The sequence below is a fragment of the Oryctolagus cuniculus genome, chromosome 9 (genome assembly GCF_964237555.1).
Source record: "Oryctolagus cuniculus chromosome 9, mOryCun1.1, whole genome shotgun sequence".
Lineage (NCBI taxonomy): Eukaryota > Metazoa > Chordata > Mammalia > Lagomorpha > Leporidae > Oryctolagus > Oryctolagus cuniculus.
The window spans coordinates 14,355,107-14,377,730 of NC_091440.1; the positions used below are offsets into that span (position 1 = coordinate 14,355,107).

Consider the following 22,624-nt stretch of genomic DNA (forward strand, 5'->3'; position numbering starts at 1 on the left):
AACTCAGGCCCCTGCGCCCACATGGGAGAACAGCATGGATTTCCTGGTTCCTGGGTTCAACCTGGCCCAGCCCTGACCACTACAACCATTTACGGAGTGAACCAGTGGATGAAAGATTCTGTGTCTCTCTCTCCCCTGTCGCTCTGCCTCTCAGATAAACAAAACTAAGAAAAAAAGCAAATGCTCAGCATAAATAACTTTAAAATCACCCCCAGTGAGATGTAGGACAGAGTCAAAAAACTTCAAAATAACAGAAATTAAGATTCTAAAATGTTCCCAATGAAAAGAAGGAAATCACACACAAGTGTGTTTAGAAAGACAATGGAGGGGCTGGCGCTGTGGCTCACTTGGCTAATCCTCCATCTGTGGTGCCGGCATCCCATATGGGCACTGGGTTCTAGTCCCGGTTTCTCTTCTTCCAGTCCAGCTCTCTGCTGTGGCCTGGGAGGGCAGTGCAGGATGGCCCAAGTGCTTGGGCCCTGCACCCGCATGGGAGACCAGGAGGAGGCACCTGGCTCCTGGCTTCGGATTGGCACAGTGCCGGCCATAGTGGCCATTTGGGGAGTGGACCAACGGAGGGAAGACCTTTCTCTCTGTCTGTCTCTGTCTCTCTCTCTCTCTCTCTCTCACTGTCTGTATCTCTACCTGTCAAATAAATAAAAATCTTTAAAAAAAAAAAAAAAAGACAATGGAGAAATGTCTTTGAAACTTCAAGAATAACAGCTGTAATTTTAATTCATGATAAAGTCATCCAGGAACTCTAAGCATGCATTAAAGATATTTTTACATGTAAGGACAACAGGAATGTAGCTCCCATGTACCTTTCTGAGAAAGCTACTGAAGCACGTGTTCTATCAAAACAATGGAGTACTCCATGAGATTAAACGATACAGAATCCAGACAATGAGGAGAGTGAAAGGAAGTCCCTCAACAGTAGATGGGTACTGGGCTTAGGGTCATCCCCTTCAGATGCAGCAGGAAGACAGGGAGCTGCAGAGGGAGGGGTATCAGGAAAAAGGACAATAGGGGGAGGGGCTGAGCAGTTAGGTGTGGTTTACAGTTCAGTAAAGTTTAGTTCAAAGAAAACTCACAGGACTGTTGAAGTTCTTAGCAGTGAGCACACAGAAAAAAAAATAAAGAAAAAAATTAATTACCACCAGAAAAACACCGAAGTTTTTGAAGAAAAGATGATCCTAAGCCAGCGTCTGGCTCGTCAGTGACCACTTCCACGAGTCCTAATGACGTACACACGTCCTAGGGAGGGAACCAAAGACGCCACTAGAAGCATTTGGGCCACGGAGGTGGAGGCTGAGAGCTGACCCTGTCTGCCCAGAGCAGGAAATACAGGGGCCTGGACACATTAGTTGCTTCTGACAGTCTCTCGGCTCCTCACCCGATTCGTTGATTTTCTACCCCGCCTACAAGCTCTCAAACATTTTCCACGCACACATGATGCGAACAGCACCACCAAAATGAGCGAGAACACGTGGGAAACCAGAGACAGAGGCCCCAGAAACAGATTGCAGAAACAGGAAGCAGAGAGTACCCCGACGATGCCCGGGCCAGAGAGAAACCCAGGCCAGTGGGAACAGCTCTGGAGACTCCCAGCCAAAGGCTCTCTGAGGCGAAACAGAGCATCTGACGGCTCTGGAGATCCTGAAATGAACGGGCTAAAGACCTGGAAAATGCGGCAAAGGTATTAACGCCAAGGAAAACACCGCTGGGCAGAAGGAAAAATTAGTCATGGAATATACGTGAGCCACGCAGCTCACCACATGGCTCAGTTGTCAACAGTCTTACAGGGTCCACTCCAGTGCCACGGCGCCAAATACTAAGCTACCAGCAGGTTTCAGACTCCTGTAGAGCAGCGCTGCTACTGATCCATACTAGAAAAAATGTAGACTCCAATGTTACTCTTTGAATCAATACAGACTTCAAAAACAAAGCCAAGGGGCCGGCGCCGCGGCTCACTAGGCTAATCCTCCGCCTAGCGGCGCCGGCACACCGGGTTCTAGTCCCGGTTGGGGCGCTGGATTCTGTCCCAGTTGCCTCTCTTCCAGGCCAGCTCTCTGCTGTGGCCAGGGAGTGCAGTGGAGGATGGCCCAGGTGCTTGGGCCCTGCACCCCATGGGAGACCAGGAAAAGCACCTGGCTCCTGGCTCCTGCCATCGGATTGGTGCGGTGCGCCGGCCGCAGCGCGCCAGCCGCGGCGGCCATTGGAGGGTGAACCAACGGCAAAGGAAGACCTTTCTCTCTGTCTCTCTCTCTCACTGTCCACTCTGCCTGTCAAAAAAAAAAAAAAAAAAAAAAAAGGCAAGAAGTTTTATAAGACAATGAGAATTTAAAAAAACAAAAAATGCTCTCTGAGACCAGTGTATCGAGTACTGGGCAAAGCTGCCACCTGCAGCGCCAGCATCCCATACAGGTGCCAGTTCAAGTCCTGGCTGCTCCAATTCCAATCCAGCTCCCTGCTAATGCGCCTGGGAAAGGAATGGAAGATGGCTCAAGTGCTTGGACCCACATGGGAGACCCTGAAGAAGCTCCTGGCTCCTGGCTTTGGCTGGCTGAGCCCTGGTTACTGCTGCTACCTGGGAGTGAACCAACAGATGGAAGATCTCTCTCTGCCCCCCCCCTTCTGTAACTCTTTCAAATGAATGAATGAATCTTTTTTAAAGATGTTCTCAACTTGCAGAAGATCTCTCTAAACACAGCACAAATTCCAAGTGCCATAAGGAAAACACTAATAAACACAGAAGTCAAATGGCCAAGCACACGGTGGGGAGAGGCGTTTGAAACCCATGCAACAAAGGGCTGGTTTTCTTCAGGTGACTAAGAAACTCCCACAAATCAATAAGGAAAACGTTACAATCTAACAGAAGCATGGGCAAAGGACAGGAACAGGCAGAGGAAGCACTGATTATGAACACAAATGGCTTTGCTGACACTTGAAAATGGGCTCAGTTTCAGCTAGTAATAAAAAGTGCGAAATGATAAAGAAAAGAAAAAAGGTCACCTCTTTCATCAGATTTGGAAAAGTGGGAACGCCTGATGCTCTGTGGGTTACCTGGGTGGTGGGCCCAAGCCATGCTGCTCCTGGTTATCAAAGGCCAACAGCAGGTGCAGGCTGCCTGGACTCAAATCCTGGCTGCTCCACTTCCAATCAAGCTCCCTGCTAATGCGCCTGGGAAAGCAGTAGAAGATGGCCCAAGTGCTTGGGCCCCTGCACCCATGTGGGAAACCGGGAATAAGCTCCTGTCTCCTGGCTTCAGCCTGGCCCAGCTCCAGTCATTGTGGCCATTTGAATGGGAGCGAACCAGCAGATGGAAGACCTCTCTGTCTTTATGTCTCTCTATAACACTGCCTTTCAAATAAATAAAATCTTTTAAAAAAAGGTTTTGTTTATGTTGAATAGCAAAGAGAGGGAAGGGGAGAGGGGAGAGAAGAGAGGGGAGAGAAGAGAAGAGAAGAGGAGAGAAGAGAAGAGAAGAGGAGAGAAGAGAAGAAGAGAAGAGAGAAGAGATCTTCCATCCTCTGGTTCACTCCCCAAATGGCCACAACAGCCAGGACTGGGCCAGGTTGAAGCCAGGAGCTTCATCCAGGTCTCCCATAGGGGTGGCAGAGGCCCAAACACCGGGACCATCTTCTGCTGCTTTCCCAGGTGTGTTAGCAGGGAGCTGGATTAGCAGGAGAGCAGCCAGGACTTGAACCAGTGCCCAAGCAGGATGTTGGCATTACAGGTGGCAGCTCAACCCGCTGCACCACAATGCCAGCCTGCAGTATGTACATTAAAAACAAATACACCCTTGCCCACTAGTCCCACCCCTACAACTCACACTTCAGATATACTCACAAAGAGATGCCCAAGCTTTTTGCTGCAATATTGCTCATATTGGTAAAATACTCAGAACAACCCAAATGCTCATCAATACAGAAAATTCTGCAGGTCATTTAACAGACTCCCCTTTTAAGTGCCTGTGAAAACAAAGAGGCAAATCTGTGTGGACTATGGGAGTACCTTCAGAGTCAACCCAAGCGAAGAGAGCCAGGTCAAGAGAGGAGACAGGGGCTACCACCCGAATTAAGTGTCCATGCTTAAACTATTTCTGAAGGATATTATTTAAATGATAGATCATCACAGGGGCCGGTGCTGTGGCGCAGTGGGTTAAAGCCCTGGCCTGAAGCGCTGGCATCCCATATGGGCACTGGTTCAAGTCTCGGCTGCTCCTCTTCCCATCCAGCTCTCTGCTATGGCCTAAGAAAGCAGAGGATGGCCCAACTCCTTGGGGCCCTGCACCACATGGAAGACCTGAAAGAAGCTCCTGGGTCCTGGCTTCAGATCAGCACAGCTCCAGCCGTTGCAGGTAATTGGGGAGTGAACCAACAGAAGGAAGACCTCTCTGTTTCTACCTCTCTCAGTAACTCTTTCAAATAAATAAAAAACATTTTAAAAAAAGGATCAAAGTAATGCTTCACCAGGCTTGCTTAAAGGGTAAGAATTAATACCTTAGCAGGGCTGGGAGTATGGCATAGCGGGTTAAGCTGCTGCCTGCGATGCTGGCGTCCCATATGGGTGCTGGTTCATGTCCCGGCTGTTCCACTTCCCATCCAGCTCCCTGCTAATGTGCCTGGGAGAGCAGCAGGAGACTGCCCAAGTGCCTGGGCCCCTGCACCCATGTGGGAGACCTGGAGGAAGCTCCCAGCTCCAGCCTGGCCCAGCCCCAGCCCCAGCCACTGCAGCCATTTGGGGAATGAACCAGCAAATGGAAGCATGCTCTCCCTCTCTCGCTCTAACTCCCCCTTTCCCTTTCAAATAAATAAATCTTAAAAAAAAAAAAAAAAAAAAAAAAAAAACACACACACACACACACACACCTTAGCATTGGAAAAGTCTGAGTAAACTTTTCCCGTGTAACTTTAACTATTTGCTGAACAAACTTTTTTCTACCACATTGTGCTAAAACAACCTTGAACCTGACAAAGTTCAAACTGCCTGAAACTCCAAATTAGCGCAGGTTAAACCAGGCATGTTGATCCAAGGCACTCAGAATACCTAAACCAATACTTCAACAGTTACAATCTGTCTGAAAGCACTGACATTGCTTCCCAAAAAGTATTTCATTTCCTTTAACACCCACAAACTGTACCCAAAGACAGTACAATTCTCTAGAAGACAAGCTCAAAAACAGATTCAAAGACAAATAGTGTTTTAAGGTGAGCCCAACTTAATTCCCAGTGTTTTCAAGATGAAAGAAACCAATAAACCCGCAATCCTGTCAATCACTTTGGGCAATCCTGACAAACATCTCAGCCAGGCCACCCTTCTCTTACACAGGTGCACCCACGGGGTGACAGGAGGACACGAGAAACAGCAGTGGAACACCCTGCATAACTCTCCAAACAAGCATACAAGCTTATTTTGCATTCCACCAAAACCTAAATTCCCAAAAAGACCAACAACTCCTTCACTGAGTTCACAGCAGTGGGTTAAAGTGAACCCGCTGGAGGCCACAGACACGTGTCACTCTGCTGTTCAATCAACTGCCAATCAAAGGAGCCTTGCGCGCGGGATTCAGAGAGGAAGAGCGGAGACTTCGGCTGGAACCATCAACCCACCACAGGCACTCCCGATTCCGAGCCTTCTGATCTGGAACGCAAACTCCCTCGTCCACCTTCTCCAAACCGCAGTCCCCAGCGTGCTGCCCAGCGGGTGCCAGCGATGCAGAATCCACACGTCCAAGCCACCTCCGCGCAGTTCTAACATATGCCACTCCCTCGAGGCGGTCCAAGGTTGACACTGAACCAAGGAATGCCAACAGCGCCACAACTCCCAGGAGCCGGTTTCCAGAGCCGCTCTGGCCAAGTCGCTCTCCTCCCCAAGTCGGACACACTCCCAGGTCCCCAGTCCGCTACACTGAGGCGGTTCACGGGACGCAGAGTCTGCGTGACTCAGAGGGACAGCCACACAACCTAGCAATTTACTCAGAATTACCCTCAAGACGGATAATCACGGGCTATTTAGGAACAGCCATGCTAAGTTTAACTCAGAGGCCACCAGTGGGTGATATCATAGTCCCAAATGAGTATTTTTTTTCTCTAAATGGATATTTGTTAAGATCTCATAGCTCTGGACTCCCACGGTGCCTCATACAACCTTGTTAAAGCATCTCACAGATACCAGAAGCTAATCTGGTCTCCACCTGACCTGGGGAGAAACAGAATTCAGAAACAACACAACCGAGAAAACAGAGAGCACCGGAGCAGGCAAGGCTGTGAATGAACTGAGTTTTGCCACTCATTCGTGGCTACACACGCGAGGTCTGTACAAACCAAGGAGGCCAGAGTGAAGGGGGCTTGGGTTGGAGAAAGCCGAGGCAAGTGCACCCCGCGACACCAGGAGGGAGTCTCCCCTCCATTCAGCGCAGATTTAATGAGCATCTACTGGGCAGTCATTAAACAGAAGGCAACAAAACAAGGCAGAGTCCCGGGGAGCACAAGGGAACGGCTCTAGCCCACGCACCATTACCAAGGCAGGCCCACTGCCCTGGGATCCGTCCTGCACCCGTGTGCAACCCCCCAGCTGGTAAGCAGGACCCCCAGCAGTAGTATCAGGCAGAAGCACTCGTCCTTCCACGCGCCAGCCTTTTCTGCAAGCACTCTTGCTACAGCTCTGTCTTCTCACACTTAGAAGGGAAAGTGAGCCCCAAGCCCCACCCCCACAGGCTACCCTGAGAAAACAGGTGATAACAGAAAGAGACCAGGGCCAGGCGCCTTCCCGGTCCCAAGTCTTTCCCAGCAGCCGCTGGGAAACCTCCCCGCGACAAACACTCCTAAAACACGCGGAGAGCTGGTCGTCGGGGTATTCCCCCCCACCATCCCGTGAACCCAGCGGCATTCCTCTGAGCAGAGGTCAACAGGAAATGGCCGCACAAGACCTCTGACCTTCGACCTTCATGGGATTGACTTAAGGATTACTGATGCAAGCAAGCAGGAGGGGAAGAAATTCACAAAACATATGTGCAATGTGTGGAAGGGGGGAGGGAAACATTGAAAGAATGTTTAAATCAAGCAAAGCACAGGATGTGGATGGGGGTGCCTGGGGGGAGGGGCAGGAAATCTGACCAGGGGTCCCTGTGAGCCTAAAGCTACTCTGCAAGAGAAAGTTAATTTTTTAAAGGAAACCAAATACCGCAAACATTTAGAAGCAAGCAACCTGTGTGATGGCGTCGTGGTTGTTAACAGAGGGGTGTGTGTGTGTGTGTGTGTTTGTGTGTGTATTTTATCTGCTATTCTTCACCTTTCAACTGCTTCTACAGTGACCCTATTATTTTTGCAATTAAAAAAAGAAACCAAAAAAAAAAAAGTAGAGACAAAGCTATTTAAAAATGAAGTCTCAGCGAAATGCAGCCACTTCCCCCGTGAGAGGCATGAGATGCTGTCCTGAGGGTGGATTTAGAACAGCTGGGCTCCCGCAGCAGGGAAGGGGCCCCAGGGGCCCACCTGTCACAGCACTGGTGACAAGGAGCAGCACACCCTTCCCTGCAGGGTCACCACTGAGCTACAAAACACACGGCTTCCTGGCCACCCAGCGGCTTTCAGGGGACCTGGGCTCCCTCCAGTTGCCCAGAGCTGAGACCATAAGTGACTTAGGTACCAACAGCAGCCAGGGTAGCACCTTCTAAGGTGCAGCCAAGATTCCCCCACCCACCCACCCACCCTTTTTTTTTTTTTTTTTTTTTTGACAGGCAGAGTGGACAGTGAGAGAGAGAGACAGAGAGAAAGGTCTTCCTTTTGCCGTTGGTTCATCCTCCAATGGCAGCTGCAGCCGGCGCGCTGCAGCCGGCGCACCGCGCTGATCCAATGGCAGGAGCCAGGTGCTTCTCCTGGTCTCCCATGGGGTGCAGGGCCCAAGGACTTGGGCCATCCTCCACTGCACTCCCTGGCCACAGCAGAGAGCTGGCCTGGAAGAGGGGCAACCGAGACAGAATCCGGCGCCCCGACGGGGACTAGAACCCGGTGTGCCGGCGCCATAAGGCGGAGGATTAGCCTAGTGAGCCGTGGCACTGGCCTGAGATTCCCCTTTAAGGCCATGACTCACGCCCAGAAATGCCTGGAAGGGGGGGAAAAAAAACTGTTCTACCGTTTGGTCTTTCACCCAGAGCTCTGTGGCCCTTGGGCGAGGCAAGGGAGATGCTTGCCTTGGGGACGCCTAAACACGCAGTGAGAATGAGGGTCATTTTTAATGATGCTTCATTCATATTTTTGACCCAAAGTAATTTAAAAAAATGAACAAAATCAACTTTTCCATAAAGCTAAGCTTCTTCGCCTGGGGTGTTCAGGGATGGTTACGTGATGGGAAAACCCCAAACTGAGTGGCGGGGAAGAGTGCAGATGAGCAGAAAGCCTGACTTCAATCAGGAACTGTGCGACCTTGGCGGGCGCCTCCCCATCATCGAAGTCTGCTCGTCTGTAAGATGAACCCAAGACTTTGTGCCTGAATAAGTCAATGATCAAGTCAAATCAACACGCGGTGAGCAGTTCTAGCCCAAAGTGGGCGAGGGAGTAGCACCCAACCTCGCAAGCCATTGCCAGGACAGGGGTTTTGCCGGCATGTCGGGGCGGGGCGGGGCGGGGTGGGGCGGGGTGGGGCGGGGCGGGGCGGGGGGGGGGCCGCCCCCATCCGCGGGAACAAGCATGCTTTCTTTTTCTCCCCAGTCTTCACAACTGCCAGGCGCTCCTGGCACCGAGGCCTGCTGGGGAAGAACAAGTGGGAAACACACAGCTCGGAGCTCGCCCGTCCGGTCTGGCCCCACCAGGTGAACCAGCAGGGGACGTCCAGCCAGGATGGCCCGGCTTAAAGGACAAAACCACTTCTGCATGTGTCAGGACGGTCTTCCCTGGAGAAAACGGCTATTTCTTTAAATAAAAGGAATCAAGTCAGTTTCCTACCCGGTGCTGATCTGGCTACAAGACCCTGGTTGGAGCCTGGGGGAGGCTTCCCCTGGCTCCACTGCTGCCAGCTTGGAACCCCCTTTTCTTACGCTTTGGGATTTATGTATGGGATCCTGGGGTTACTGTTCTTGAGTGGCACCTGGATGGCGGTCGTGCTCCTAAGCCTCCTCAATGAAACCACCCTGTCAGTCTGGACGCAGACCTCACAACCCTGAACTTCCAAACCGCAAAAAAAAACAAAACAAAAAAAAAACTAACTCCCCAAGAAGTCTGCCTGTTGCGTGTGAGTCAGGAGCACCCACGTTTCTTTGTTACGTGCCTCGGATACTCTGAGAAAAGCAATCGGTCTCCGAGCGGCTGCTTTCAACGGTACAGCAGGGACATATTTGCAGTGTCTGTGCTGGAGCCAAAAGTCTGTCTCACATGACTGGGAACATATGCGGCAGGCTTAGCTCCATCCACGGGGGAGAAATTCTTTCAGAGGCTTTCCTTTTCAAGCAACTCGGGGGAAAAAAAATTAGAGCTTGCTCGGCCCCTTGTAAGTCACGTGACACGCTAATTATAAAGGCAGTAAAACTTCATGATGGGAACTTTAGAAAATACAGAAGAGTTCAAAGGGGAAAATAAGAACCACTTGCCTCGGTCTCGGCCGAAGAAAACCACAAGCGACATCCCTTTGTCGACGTCTATGAGACTACATCTTGCCGGCAACTTGAGACAGACGTGCTCCCCTTCTAACTGGCAGAGACTGAGTATAACCACCGAAGAAGGGGGGAGGGACCCCCGACACCGGAGGGTCAGAGGAGGGCGTCAGCAGTCACCCAGACCCCAGGGCCCGTGCAGGCCCTCAGAAGTTACGTTTCTCAGAGAAATGGCTTTTAAAAACAGTGCTTTGTGGCAAAAGTTTACCACTTCAGAGGGCCCACGTTCAACAAATACTGAGCACTTACTAGGAATCACGCAGTGTGCCAGGCACCAGGAATGCTTCTAGCTCTGCGGGGCACATGCTGTGTGACCTTGGACAAGTCTCTCAACCTCTCTGCACCTCAGCTTCCTCTGATGGGAAGCGGGGGATGACAGTCAGGGGAGCTGGGTGCATAAAGGGAGCTGGGAAACGGGAAGCGCTCAGCCTGGGACCCAGACACACCTGGATGAACGGAAACAGTGGACGGAAACACCAGTGCAGACACACGGAGCGCCTGCTGCCTGGCAGCCAACAGTAGACCTGTCCCTTTAGGAAGGCGGCGGGCAAGGATCGGGCGGGTGTCAGGGCCAAGGAGGACTCAGTAGAAAGCAGCAGGTGCACGGACAGGGAGCATGGAGACAGGAAGCCTCCTGGGACTACCTGTAGCAGTTCTGCCTGAGTCACTCTGGGGAGGGGACAGCTGAGCCAGGGGAAGAAAATGGGGCAAAGGCACAGGTTTCCTCCAGCCATCTTCAGCCACTTTATCCTGCAAGGCGTCACTTCCCGAAAGCGCTCTCAGCTCCTGCACAAAGGTCACAGGTGCCACTGGCCACGCGTACAGGTGCGCATTTAGCGGAGACTGTGGAGAGGGAAGCTCCGCGGTTCTCTCTCTCAGCCTGGTGGTCTGGCCAGCACTGTCTCAGGGCCCCACCGGCATGGTACAGCACGCTTGGAATTACCTTCTCTCTTTTTGGGGGTATTGTTAAAGATGTGAGGGGCCGGTGCTGTGGCTTAGCGGGTGAGGCCGCCACCTGCAGCGCTGGCATCCCATATGGGCGCTGGGTCGAGTGGGCGCTCCACTTCTGATCCAGCTCTCTGCTATGGCCTGGGAAAGCAGTGGAGGATGGCCCAAGTCCGTGGGCCCCTGCACCCACATGGGAGGCCCGGAGGAGGCTCCTGGTTCCGATTGGCACAGTTCTGGCCGTTGTGGCCATCTGGGGAGTGAACCAGCAGACGGAAGACCTCTCTGTCTCTGCCTCTCTGTAAAATCTGCCTTTCAAATAAATAAATCTTTAAAAAATTAATAGACCAGCACTGCAGCTCACTTGGCTAATCCTCTGCCTGTGGCGCCGGCACCCTGGATTCTAGTCCCGAATGCTCCTCTTCCAGTCCAGCTCTCTGCTGTGGCCCAGGAGTGCAGTGGAGGATGGCCCAAGTGCTTGGGCCCTGCACCTGCATGGGAGACCAGGAGAAGCACCTGGCTCCTGCCTTCGGATCAGCGCAGTGCGCCGGCCACAGCGGCCATTGGGGGCTGAACCAATGAAGGAAAGACCTTTCTGTCTCTCACCGTCTAACTCTAACCATCAAAAAAAAAAAAAAAAAAACTATTAAAAAATGTTAAAAAAGATGTGAGAACACATTGATGGGGAATTTGGTCTTCACATGATTGGATTTCCCCTTTTCAGGAAAAAAAAATTAGGAGACATAAAAATTCTGAAAGTGAAAGAAATTATGTCCAGAACCTTTACCAAGAACTTAATTTTTTTTAAAATTTTTTAATGGCTTATTTATTTGAAAGGCACACTGACAGAGGGAGGGATGGAATAAGGGGGAGGGAGTGGGAGGGAAGGGAGAGGGAACTCCATCTGCAAGCCGGGGCTGGGCCGGGCTGAAGCCAGGAGCTTCATCCGGGTCTCCTGATGTTGGCAGGGATCCAGGTGCTTGGGCCTCACCCACTGCCTCCCAGCCCCATGAGCAGCAATGCTGGATGGGATGTGCAGAGCAGCCAAGGCTTGAACCGGCACTCTAATATGGGATGTGGCTGTCCCAGCACACCACAATGCCTGCCCCCAGTTTCATAGTTTTTAACACAAATAACCACTGCCATGTCACAAGCTTTTTACTAATTGCCAGGCTCAGTTTTCACATATTATCTTCAGTTCTCAGAAGAAATTCCAGATCAAAAATTCCAAGTCTTTTTTAAGTTTTATTTTATTTGAAAGAGATCGATCTTCCATCTGCTGGTTCACCTCCCAGATGGCTGCAATGGCCAGGGCTGGGTCAGGCTGAAGCAGTGCCGGCATCCCATATGGGCGCTGGGTCGAGTCCCGGCTGCTCCAGTTCCGATCCAGCTCTCTGCTATGGCCTGGGAAGACAGTGGAAGATGGCCCAAGTCCTTGGGCCACTGTACCCACGTGGGAGACCCAGAGGAAGCTTCTGGCTCCTGGCTTCGGATCGGCTCAGCTCCAGCCATTGCGGCCATTTGGGGAGTGAACCAGTGGACAGAAGACTCTCTCTGCGTAAGTGTGACTTTCAAGTAAATAAATATTTTTTAAAAAAACTTTTCTTCTGGGGGACCCCTGGGGTGAGCACCATGGATGCCACAGCTGCTGCATTTTGTAGGACAGCCAGCCCCCTTCCCCCCCACCACCACCAAACTGTCGCAAGGAGAACAGCAGTGGAGAAGGTAAGAACAAAGAGGAAGTCAGTGTCCAGCAAAAAGCACAGCCAAGACACTGAGACACACCAAGAGGCTTCAACTCTTGGATCCAGGTTTCTATTCCTGGGACTGGCTCGACCTTTGCCCTGGTTGGGGTTGGTACCCAGAGCTAGGGGACTCCCCTATTCTGCTTCATTCCGCCTCGCTGGGCCTCTGTCCCTTGCCACAAGAGACCCCAGAGACTCGCCCCGTGGATTTATGCCTGCGTGGTGACTGCAGCAAAATACTGAAAGCCCCTCCCCCAATAAAAAGGCCAATAAAGGACAAGGTTAAATAGGAGGGAGGGGCTTTGTTAAGACACTTGGGTCTGCGTGGGAGGGAAGTTATGGGGGAGGGGGAGCATTGTAATCCATAAGTTGTACTTTGGAAATTTATATTCATTAAATAAAAGTTAAAAAAAAAAAAAAAAAAAAAAGACACTTGGGTCTCCAGCGTCTGGTATCAGCATGCCTACCTAGGTTTGGATCCCGGCTCCACTTGCAAGTCCAGCTTCCTGCTAGTGTGCACCCTGGGAGACAGCAGATCACTCAAGGACTTGGGTCTCCGCCACCCACATGGGAGACGTCAATGTGTAGAGGACTCCTGGCTTCAGTCCAACTCAGTCCCGCTATTGTGGGCATTTGGGGAGTGAGTCCGCAGATGGCAGATCACTCCTTCTGTCTCTGTCTTTCAAACAAATAAAAACCTCTGTCTCTGCCTCACTCTTATTCTTTTAGATAAATTTTAAAAGATAATAAATTTTTGAAAAAAAAAAAAACACTGGAATATCACATAACCACTAAGCATTTTAATATCAGAGAAAATTCAACATGGAAAACCTCAGAAAGTGTTAAGAGGGAAAATGGCCTCCAATGTGTGTCATTCCACCAATTTTCCTTTTAAAGATTTATCTGTTTGCTTGTTTATTTGAAAGGCAAAGAGAGGGGATATAGAACTCAATCTTTCACCCGCTGGTTCACTTTCCAAACGCCCACATGGGCAGGGCTGGGCCGGACCAAAGCCAGGAACCTGGAATCCCGTCTACGTCTCCCGGGTGAATGGCAGAGGCCCCAGTACTTGGGCCACCATCTGCTGCCTTTCCAGGAGCACTAGCAGGGAGTGCAACTGGAAGCCAAACTGATACACGACATGGGCATCCCATGAGCTTTAGCCTGCTATGCCAGGATCCCACTCCATTTTTTATCGTAAAGTCTGTTCATATGAGGGGGGCAAACAAATAGGACGTATGTCTATCCACCTACAGTTTAATGGAAACAATTTCAATTTTCATCATCTCTGAATGACAGGATTATAAGAGATGTTTTACTTTTATACTTGAACATGCTATAGAGTAAGCATTAAACTAAATAAGAAAAAAGCAGGCAAACCAAAAAAAAAAAAAAACACACACAACACTGTTCGTTATTCAAGGCTCACTTCATTTTTTATTTATTTATTTATTTATTTTTTTATTTATTTTTTTTTTTTGACAGGCAGAGTGGACAGTGAGAGAGAGAGACAGAGAGAAAGGTCTTCCTTTGCCGTTGGTTCACCCTCCAATGGCCGCCGCGGCCGGCGCGCTGCGGCCGGCACACCGCGCTGATCCGATGGCAGGAGCCAGGAGTCAGGTGCTTTTCCTGGTCTCCCATGGGGTGCAGGGCCCAAGCACCTGGGCCATCCTCCACTGCACTCCCTGGCCACAGCAGAGGGCTGGCCTGGAAGAGGGGCAACCGGGACAGAATCCGGCGCCCCGACCGGGACTAGAACCCGGTGTGCCGGCGCCGCTAGGCGGAGGATTAGCCTAGTGACCCGCGGCGCCGGCCTCAAGGCTCACTTCAAATGTCACTTCTCCCAACGGGAATCCAGTGTCTACGATCTTGACCACTTGTATTGCTAGCAGGGTACCCTCAGCACCAACATCTTTCACAATTCTCACTCTCTCTCTCTCCCATTGTAGATGCTAGGCTTCCCGAGAGCAGGGGTAGACCCCAACAGAAACTGGTTCATCCAATGGACGTCCTCCGTAAACACTTGCTGGCTTGCCAAGCCCTTCCAGAAACTGCAGTCTGAAATAAACCAGCAGTGAAAATGTGAATTATCCTCCTATCACCATGGTAAGAGGGCCAAGACTCATTCCTTGTTAAAGACGATGCCAATCACATATAAAGAAGACCGTCCATCTATATCTCAATTTTTCCACCCGGATGTTTCACGCTCAACCCATGTGTTTGCATTCATATGAAGGTTATTAAGTCACTCCACTTAGCTTCATGAAGGCATGGCTGCTTGTCTCATGTAGGAATCTTCTCGTTTCCCCCCAAATCCTGCTACTTCCAAGAAGCTCGTTCTACTTGGGTCCCCCTTGGGCCCACCACAACCTGCTGCTGGAGACACAGCAGCCTCCATGGGGTCATCGACCCCAGCTGAAAGATGCCCTCAGCAGTCCCTCATTCACAGCGAAGTGCAACGGGTGCCACTCTAGCGGACAGAGGTGGCAGGCACTGCCATTGCATTTTCTTAAAAAAATGAAATGCCACTCTCAAGGATGCTGTCATCCAAACTGCCCACAGCCAATCCCAAGGAAGGCCACTATTGTGGGAGGTAAGACGACCTTAACACCATTCACACCTGTCGTCGGATGTCCAAAGCCCTTGAAAATGGTTCATCTCTTACAGTGACTGGACACGACCACTAGATCACTTTCTGTATAAGAAATGAGGAATCAGTTTTCCGGCTGATAACGTTAAACAGTAAACAAAAGAGCAAATCTTCCAATTAATGTATCAGCCACGATACTCTGCATGACAGTAACAGAAAACTCCAACTCGGGCAGGATCAGAAAGCAAGTAGATTTATTAGAGGTAGCTTAAACCCAGGTCTGGATCACATTCCAGGCACAGAAAGATCTTACAACTCACCAAGGAACCTGGTTCCATCTTTCAGCTCTGTCATCCTCTTGCCTGCTTTGTCCCAAGTCACAGTACGGCTGCTGGGGTTCCAGGCACCCTGTCTAGTCGCCTTTGGGTCTCTTTTTAAGAGCACATTAAACATTGCCCTGAACATTCTTCAAAGACTTCCCAGGTACTAGAAGGTTCTGGGAAGCAAGGGGTTTTCTCAACAACCAAAAGAACTGGGGCAACAACACATGTGCAAGGGTATGACTCCTGCAGCCACAGCACCCGCTGGCCACAGGAGCTACCTGGGCTGCAGAGACCACAGGCTCAAGCACAGGAGGCAGCAGGCTGAGGACGTGGACTTAGGAGGACAGAACGCCCTGGGCCCCTGACAGTGCTGTGGCGTGAGGCATGAAGCCGGAGTCCTTTCCTCTCCTGATGTGAGACAACTTAACAATCTGATGGCTTACACTGTTAGTCGGGCATTCTGCCACTTGCAGAGAAAGGCACTCTGGAACGTCCCCTTGAGGATTTAGGCAAAGTGGACCTATTACTCGCCCAGCACCGAAAGGATGGAAGGGGACATGGGCAGGTCCGCCTGCCTTCAACACCCACCTCCCAACTCCCATCACCTCCAAAGCCATGCTGACTGCTTATTCTAAAACAGCAGTGTTCATCTCACACATTTTAACTCCAATCAACCAATGTTTATTTTTTACCTTCTATGGGCAGAACAAAAATCAGGAAAACCTATGTCTGACCTCACAATACCTTTTTTCTGACTCAGAAAAATAGAAGAGTTCCAGGCACTACACCACATTCGAAATGATCAGAATATCAGAACTGAAACTCAAAATGGGTGCCGGTGCTGCAGCTCAGCAGGTTAACACCCTGGCCTGAAGTGCCAGCATCCCACATGGGCGCCAGTTCTAGTCCCAGCTGCTCCACTTCCAATCCAGCTCTCTGCTATGGCCTGGGAAAGCAGAAGATGGCCCAAGTGGTTGGGCCCCTACACCCACATGGGAAACCCAGAAGAAGCTCCTGGCTCCTGGCTTCAAATCGGCACAGCTCCAGCCATTACGGCCAATTGGGGAGTAAACCAGCGGATGGAAGCCCTCTCTCTGCCTCTCCTCCTCTCTGTGTAACTCTTTCAAATAAATAAATAAATATTAAAAAAAAATACACAAAACAACTGCTCAAAAAGAACTAAATTCCTTCCACAACTATAAAGCACATGTGCCACACTAATCTCTTTCCAGAATGTTCCATGTTTTTGTAGATTTTAAAAAATTTAGTCACTTAGTCACTTGAAAGGCACGGGGGAGGGGGTGGGGACCTTCCACTTGCTGGTTCATTCCCCAAATAGCCAAAGCCAAGAGCCACAAACTCCACCCAGGTTTCCAGTGGGGGTTGCAGGGACCCAAGTACTTGGGCCATCTTCCTCTGCCTTCCCAGGTGCATCAGCAGGATGTTGGATTGGGAGGGGAGCAGCCAGGACTCTGATATGGGATGCTGACGTCACAAGAGGCAGCTTGACCCACTGTACCACAACCCTAATCCCTCCATCTTGTTTTTACCCGAGTCTCTCATTTTTTTAATTTCAAAAACATTTTCTTCCCTATAATCCATCTGTGTGCTAAAGAACGAACATACTTGAAATGTATTCATTTGGTCATAATTTTAAATGCCTACTTGCCCACATCTTCAAACTAAGCACCTAATGTTCTTTTCATGTTCAGGTCAGGTCTTCCAAACTCGGTGGTTAGAAAAGAACAAAACTGCTTCTCTGCAAACACAGGCTGACCTGTTCAGCAGCCCAGCACTAGCCTGGGCCTTACACACAGGAAAAGTGTCACTTTTCCAAAGTAGAGTAAATTGATTGGCTACTAATAAATTCAATAATTAGATCATATAAAATGTTTTTCTGATACTTATAGCTTTTCAAAAGACATCATTAAAAAATGAAGACGTAAAAAAGTTAAAAAAAAAAAAAGTACTGGGTAAAAAAATATTCACATAAAATAGATCTAAGGACCTGGAGCCACAAAATATAAATAAATCCTAGTTGTAAGACGACATTAAGTACATTTAATTTCTTGTATATCAAGGAAACTTAATAAAAGCATATAAAGTAATCAGATAAAAAAATTAAAAAGAAAAAAGCTTTAACAGACATTCACGGAAGACATACTAATGGTCAATAACCACAAGAAGGCCGGCGCCATAGCTCACTAGGCTAATCCTCCGCCTTGCGGCGCCGGCACACCGGGTTCTAGTCCCGGTCGGGGCGCTGGATTCTGCCCCGGTTGCCCCTCTTCCAGGCCAGCTCTCTGCTGTGGCCCGGGAGTGCAGTGGAGGATGGCCCAAGTCCTTGGGCCCTGCACCCCATGGGAGACCAGGAGAAGCACCTGGCTCCTGTCACTGGATCAGCGCGGTGCGCCGGCTGCGGCGGCCATTGGAGGGTGAACCAACGGCAAAGGAAGACCTTTCTCTGTCTCTCTCTCTCACTGTCCACTCTGCCTGTCAAAAATAAATAACCACAAGAAAACATATCCCAGGCCACTGGGGAAACATCAAGGAGAACTGCAGTGAGACACTGCTCTGTGCACCTGGCGGCAACAATGGAAACGCCCGACTGGGAGGATGAGAGGAAGTGGAAATCTACAGGGCTCTGGGGACGGCAAACAGAACACACACCTTGGAAACCAGACGCCCATCTCTCGTCAAACTAAGCATATACCAGATTTATGTTTACTGTAAGACCCACAAGAAAAATGAAGACGTTCCTCGATGCAAAGACTTGTGCACAGAAAATCCACAACAGCTTTATCTGTGAGAAGTCAAAACCAAGAACAAGCTGGATGGCCACAGGGGAAGAGACACATCTCAGCCTAACAGACCCTGGACCACTGCTGAGCAGGAGATAGGAAGTCCAGCAGCCGGCCTGACCGGCTCACGCAGCGTGTGTGCACTGAAGCACTGCGCTGTGCCCTGTGAAAGGGCATAAGCCTTGCATGGGAATCCAAAATGTTAATGAGAGAAACTGCTAAGAAGCTGGGGGAGAGCTTGGACCAGGAAGGGCAGAGGAACAGTAGGGAGGGCGGAGGGTAAACAGAGGCAAGAAATACAAGGGAGAAGGGGACCAGCACTGTGGCATAGTGGGTAAGCCTCTGCCTGCAGCACTGGCATCTCATATGGGCACTGGTTCTAGTCCCGGCTGCTCCACTTCCAATCCAGCTCTCTGCTGTGGCCTGGAAAGCAGTGGAAGATGGCCCAAGTGCTTGGGACCCTGCACCTGCGTGGAAAACCTGAAAGAAGCTCCAGGCCCCTGGCTTTGGATTGTAGCAGCCCTGGCCCATTGCAGCCACCTGGGGAGTGAACCAGCAGATAGAAGACCTTTCTCCTTCTCTTTGCCTTTCAAATAAATAAATCAAATAAATAAATTTAAAAAAATAGGAAGTCTATCTTTTTACAGTGTTACCCAACTTTGAGAATTAAAATACTAAACGAGAATGAAATGAAACACAATCAAATCGCAAATTTTTCAAATTCCCAGAACTGCAACCTATCAGTGCTGATGTCAAGTTTCCTTTAAGAACTCTGAAGACTAATTTCAAAGAACATTCCAAGCTGGAGGTCTTTACTCACTCAACAGGCATTTACCCAGGGTTTGCTATGTTCCAGGCACTACACCAGACCCGAAACAGCTCGAGATCAGAACTGAAACTCACCGTAACGGTGGACATCTAAGTCTTCTTTCAGAACTAATGAGACACCTTTGTGGAAAACATTCCACCAAAAGTCTTCAGAACATAAAGTGAAGTTTACTCTTTGGGTTAAGAACCTATAGCAGCATTAAAGGGAAATTAGCTTGGCCTATGCTTTTTTTTTAATGTATGCACAAATGAGTTTTACACGTGGAACTGAATCACTCTAAGTAATAAATTCCCACATTAATTGCAAATCGTGCAGTTTATCCTCTCTAATTTCCATCTTGCAATAAAATAAACTGCGGGGCTGGGTTCAAAGTTCGCATAAAGCTCAGTTTTAGTCACATTGTATCAATGGCTCTCTCTGGCTTAGGTGCCAAGTAGAAAAAACTTAAGGCACTATGTTTTCAGAAAGTATCAATTGTCCACTTTTGCTCCAAGTAGCCACTTGGCAAAATATTCTTAACTGACTTAAACCAGGGCAAAGGCAACCTATGAGAAGTCAGTTTCTCCACATTAAAAAAATAAAATAAATTTCCAGGGGCTTATGATTAAAAACAAAGGCTGCATTGGGGATGAAGGGGTTGGGGAAAGCACAATTTCAAGTCATCCAAATAGAAACCATTTGGCTCTGCGCTTTGTGGCCATGTGGAAATGGTTAACGAGGTTAGCAGTCAAACCTGAGTCACCACGGCAGGAGCCGAGGACCGAGGAACATCACTGAGCAGGTCACAGCATAAATTCTGGCCAGCAAACAGCAAGAACAAGAAGTTGATCCACCACTTGGCATTCACCACCCAGGCCTGGAGAGCTCTCCTTTCCAACAAAAGCACCAAACCACAGGAGAGACACAGCCTTAAGAAGCGGATTAGCCATCCATCCCTCTGCTCTCCCAGGGAAATGGCAACCAACACAGGGAACAGCCATCCACCCAAAACAGAACAGAATGGAACAACTGTATTACAGGATGGTGAGGGTCACCCTGCTCTGTAGCATCTCCAGCGAGAGGGGAAGGAGCCTTTCTCAAAAGCACTGAGCCATTCTCTGCAATAAGCAAGATCGGTTACAAAGGGTTTGTTTCAAATGCCAAGTTCACCATGCTATCAAAACATTAAGTACCTACAATCCACAAAATGTCTCCCATCCTCTGGGGACATCTCAATGTCATTTTCCTAAGCATACTCTGTGTGCAAAAACTAGCTTATCACTCCTCCACAGTCTCCGACCTCCTCTAGGGTGGAGGAAGTTGTTCCCCCACCTCCTTTCAAGATTCATTTATTTCAAAGCCAGTGGGACAGAGAGCAAGCGAGCGCTTCCATCCACTGGTTTAATTTCCGAATGCCCACAACAGCCAGGGCAGGAGCCAGGAACTCCAACTGGTTTTCCCAAGTGGCTGGCAGAGACCAAGAACTTGAGCCATCAACTGCTGCCTTCCAGGGTGTCTTTGGAGGAGCTGGGATTCAAACCGGAGATGAAGGGTGGTTTAACCTACTGCAGCACAATGTGCAAACCAAAAGGTGGTGTTCTTTGATGCTTATCACAACCACCCTCCCCATAATGTCTATCATTTTCCAAATGAATTAAACTCTGTGTACTCCATTTTCATGAGGCTACTGTTTCTTTAAAGCTAACCCTTTCAATACTACCTTTGATTTTTATCTTAAAAAAAAAAAAAAACTGTTTTCCTTAATGAAAAGTCAAACAAAAAATATTCATTCAGGTTCCTGGTGGTCTTACAGCAATTCTGACATACACTGCAAGAACCCAGCAAGAGATCTGTCCAAGACAGCGATTCAAAAATCTTCTTTAGGTATGCCTGCCTGCCAAGTATGATTCTATTTATAACGTGATTCCCTTAGAACCCTGCATCAATTCAAGTTATGACCCTCTACAGACCCAAGGGAAGAGGGTGAGTGTGTCTCAACTTCAGAAGGATTCCCACTATGACAGAACTTCTCCCGCAACAGCAAACCCCAACCGGCAGGGGAGCGCGCCATGGAACCTGGGTCCCCGAGGGCAAGGTTGTATCTCATCCCTCAGTTCACAGCAGCTTCCCGGCCACCGCGAAGAAACAGGAGCAGCTTAGAGGCACCAAGTGAGGAAGGCAGGCGTCTACTCACTACCTCCACCACAGATCCCCCCTCCCCCGCCAGCCAGCCACCGCCCCATAATGCTGCTATTTATTTTAACCAGAAGCAGCCCTACCAGCCAGACGTTCTAGAAACACAAACGTTTCCTTGTGCTTGGAGGAACTCCAGAACTGGTGCCCGTGCTGCAGGCCAATGCTGCAGGAATATAAAGTGAGCCATGTGGAGGCAATGCTCACAGATCAAGTGCACTGTCGCTGTCATCTCCCCCAAACCAGCCCGTGTGCCAGGGCAGAACTAAACCGGCCAGCAGCAGGAGCACCGTGGAGGGAGAGCGGACAGACAGCTAGGGAGACAGACAGAGGGACTTCAGCAGGCGTGGCGCATGCTCCCCACGGAGAGGGTTTTTCAGGCAGCTCCCCAGAAAAGCTTTCAGGATTCCAAAGGCCTTGCTTCCTCCAATCCTTGTTCAGACTACGAAAAGCAAGACAATGCTGGAAGATGCTCTGAAGTGGGCTTGGCAGTCACCCCACCATGCACACAGCACCTTAAAACACAACCACCGCCAGCCCAGGGTTTGGCTGGGAGACAGATGCCTGCCAGAGAGGAGATGCGGTGGGGGAACGCCGGGGTACCCCCCCTTCCAAGAGCGGGGGCTGAGCAAGTCAAACCTGGGGAGCCGACCAGAACAGCCCTAACAACGAGGAAATGAAACAGCCAGGGGCCGCCGGGACTCCAGGGAGCCGGTGGGGGCGGGGAGGGAGAGCGAGGCGGAGGCTGCTGATAAACTGTTCCAGATGAGGGGCCATCTCCCCGCGTCTCTGGAGCCATCTCTCGGCAGCGGCCTCGCCTCTTTAAGAGCCTCACCTCCCTCCTTTCGGGGGGACCCCACCCAACCACCGAGGGCCGCTGGCCTCCAATGCCGCCGGCGAAACCCAGCCTGGGTCCGGGACGCACACGCTCGCTTGCACGCTGGGGGTCCGGCTAAAGTTTGCGGAACTTAAATCGTAAAACCGCAATCGGAAGTTGTAGCTTTGGAAGGCTCCACCACCCACCCCAAAAATAAATAAATAAATCTGTTCGTGCCTTTACAAATAAAAAGATTTTTTTTTCAAAGCCCCAACTTTGCCCTGTCTGCAGGGAACTTGGGCAGAGGGCGTGTCCCTTTGTCACCCACCAGCAGCCTCACGCCCGCGCGTGGGCGACCCCTGCGTGGGCGGCCCCCGGCCCCGAGCCGAGATTGCGGCCCGAGGTCCGGAAGCGGCGTCCGGCGCTGTCACCGGGCAGGGTGGGCCTGGAGCGAGCGGGGGAAGGGCGCCGCGGGGCCGGGGTGGCGAGCGGGGCCGCCCCGGGGCCCCGCAGCCGGGTGCGCGGAGGGGAGGGTGGGGGTGCCAGGGGCGGCGCGGGGCCCTGCAGCCCCCGAGCTCCCGCTATTGTTGCCGAGGCTGCCCGGGCCCGGCCCCGCCGCCCGCCTGCTCCAGGCGGGACCCTGCGGGCCACGCACCCACCTCCGCCGCGCTGGGGCGGTGCGCTCCGGCGCCCGGACTCGCACAAGTTGCAGCCCGCGGCCGGGACCACGCCGGCCCCCGCCCCGCGCGCCGC

The 22,624-nt window shown here is 50.6% G+C and overlaps 1 protein-coding gene across 2 annotated transcripts in view; it reads right to left on the minus strand.

Moving 5' to 3' along the window:
• The window catches only part of FARP1 (FERM, ARH/RhoGEF and pleckstrin domain protein 1), a 285,577-nt gene that overhangs the window by 262,501 nt on the left and 452 nt on the right, over positions 1-22,624 (minus strand). The window lies entirely within an intron of this gene.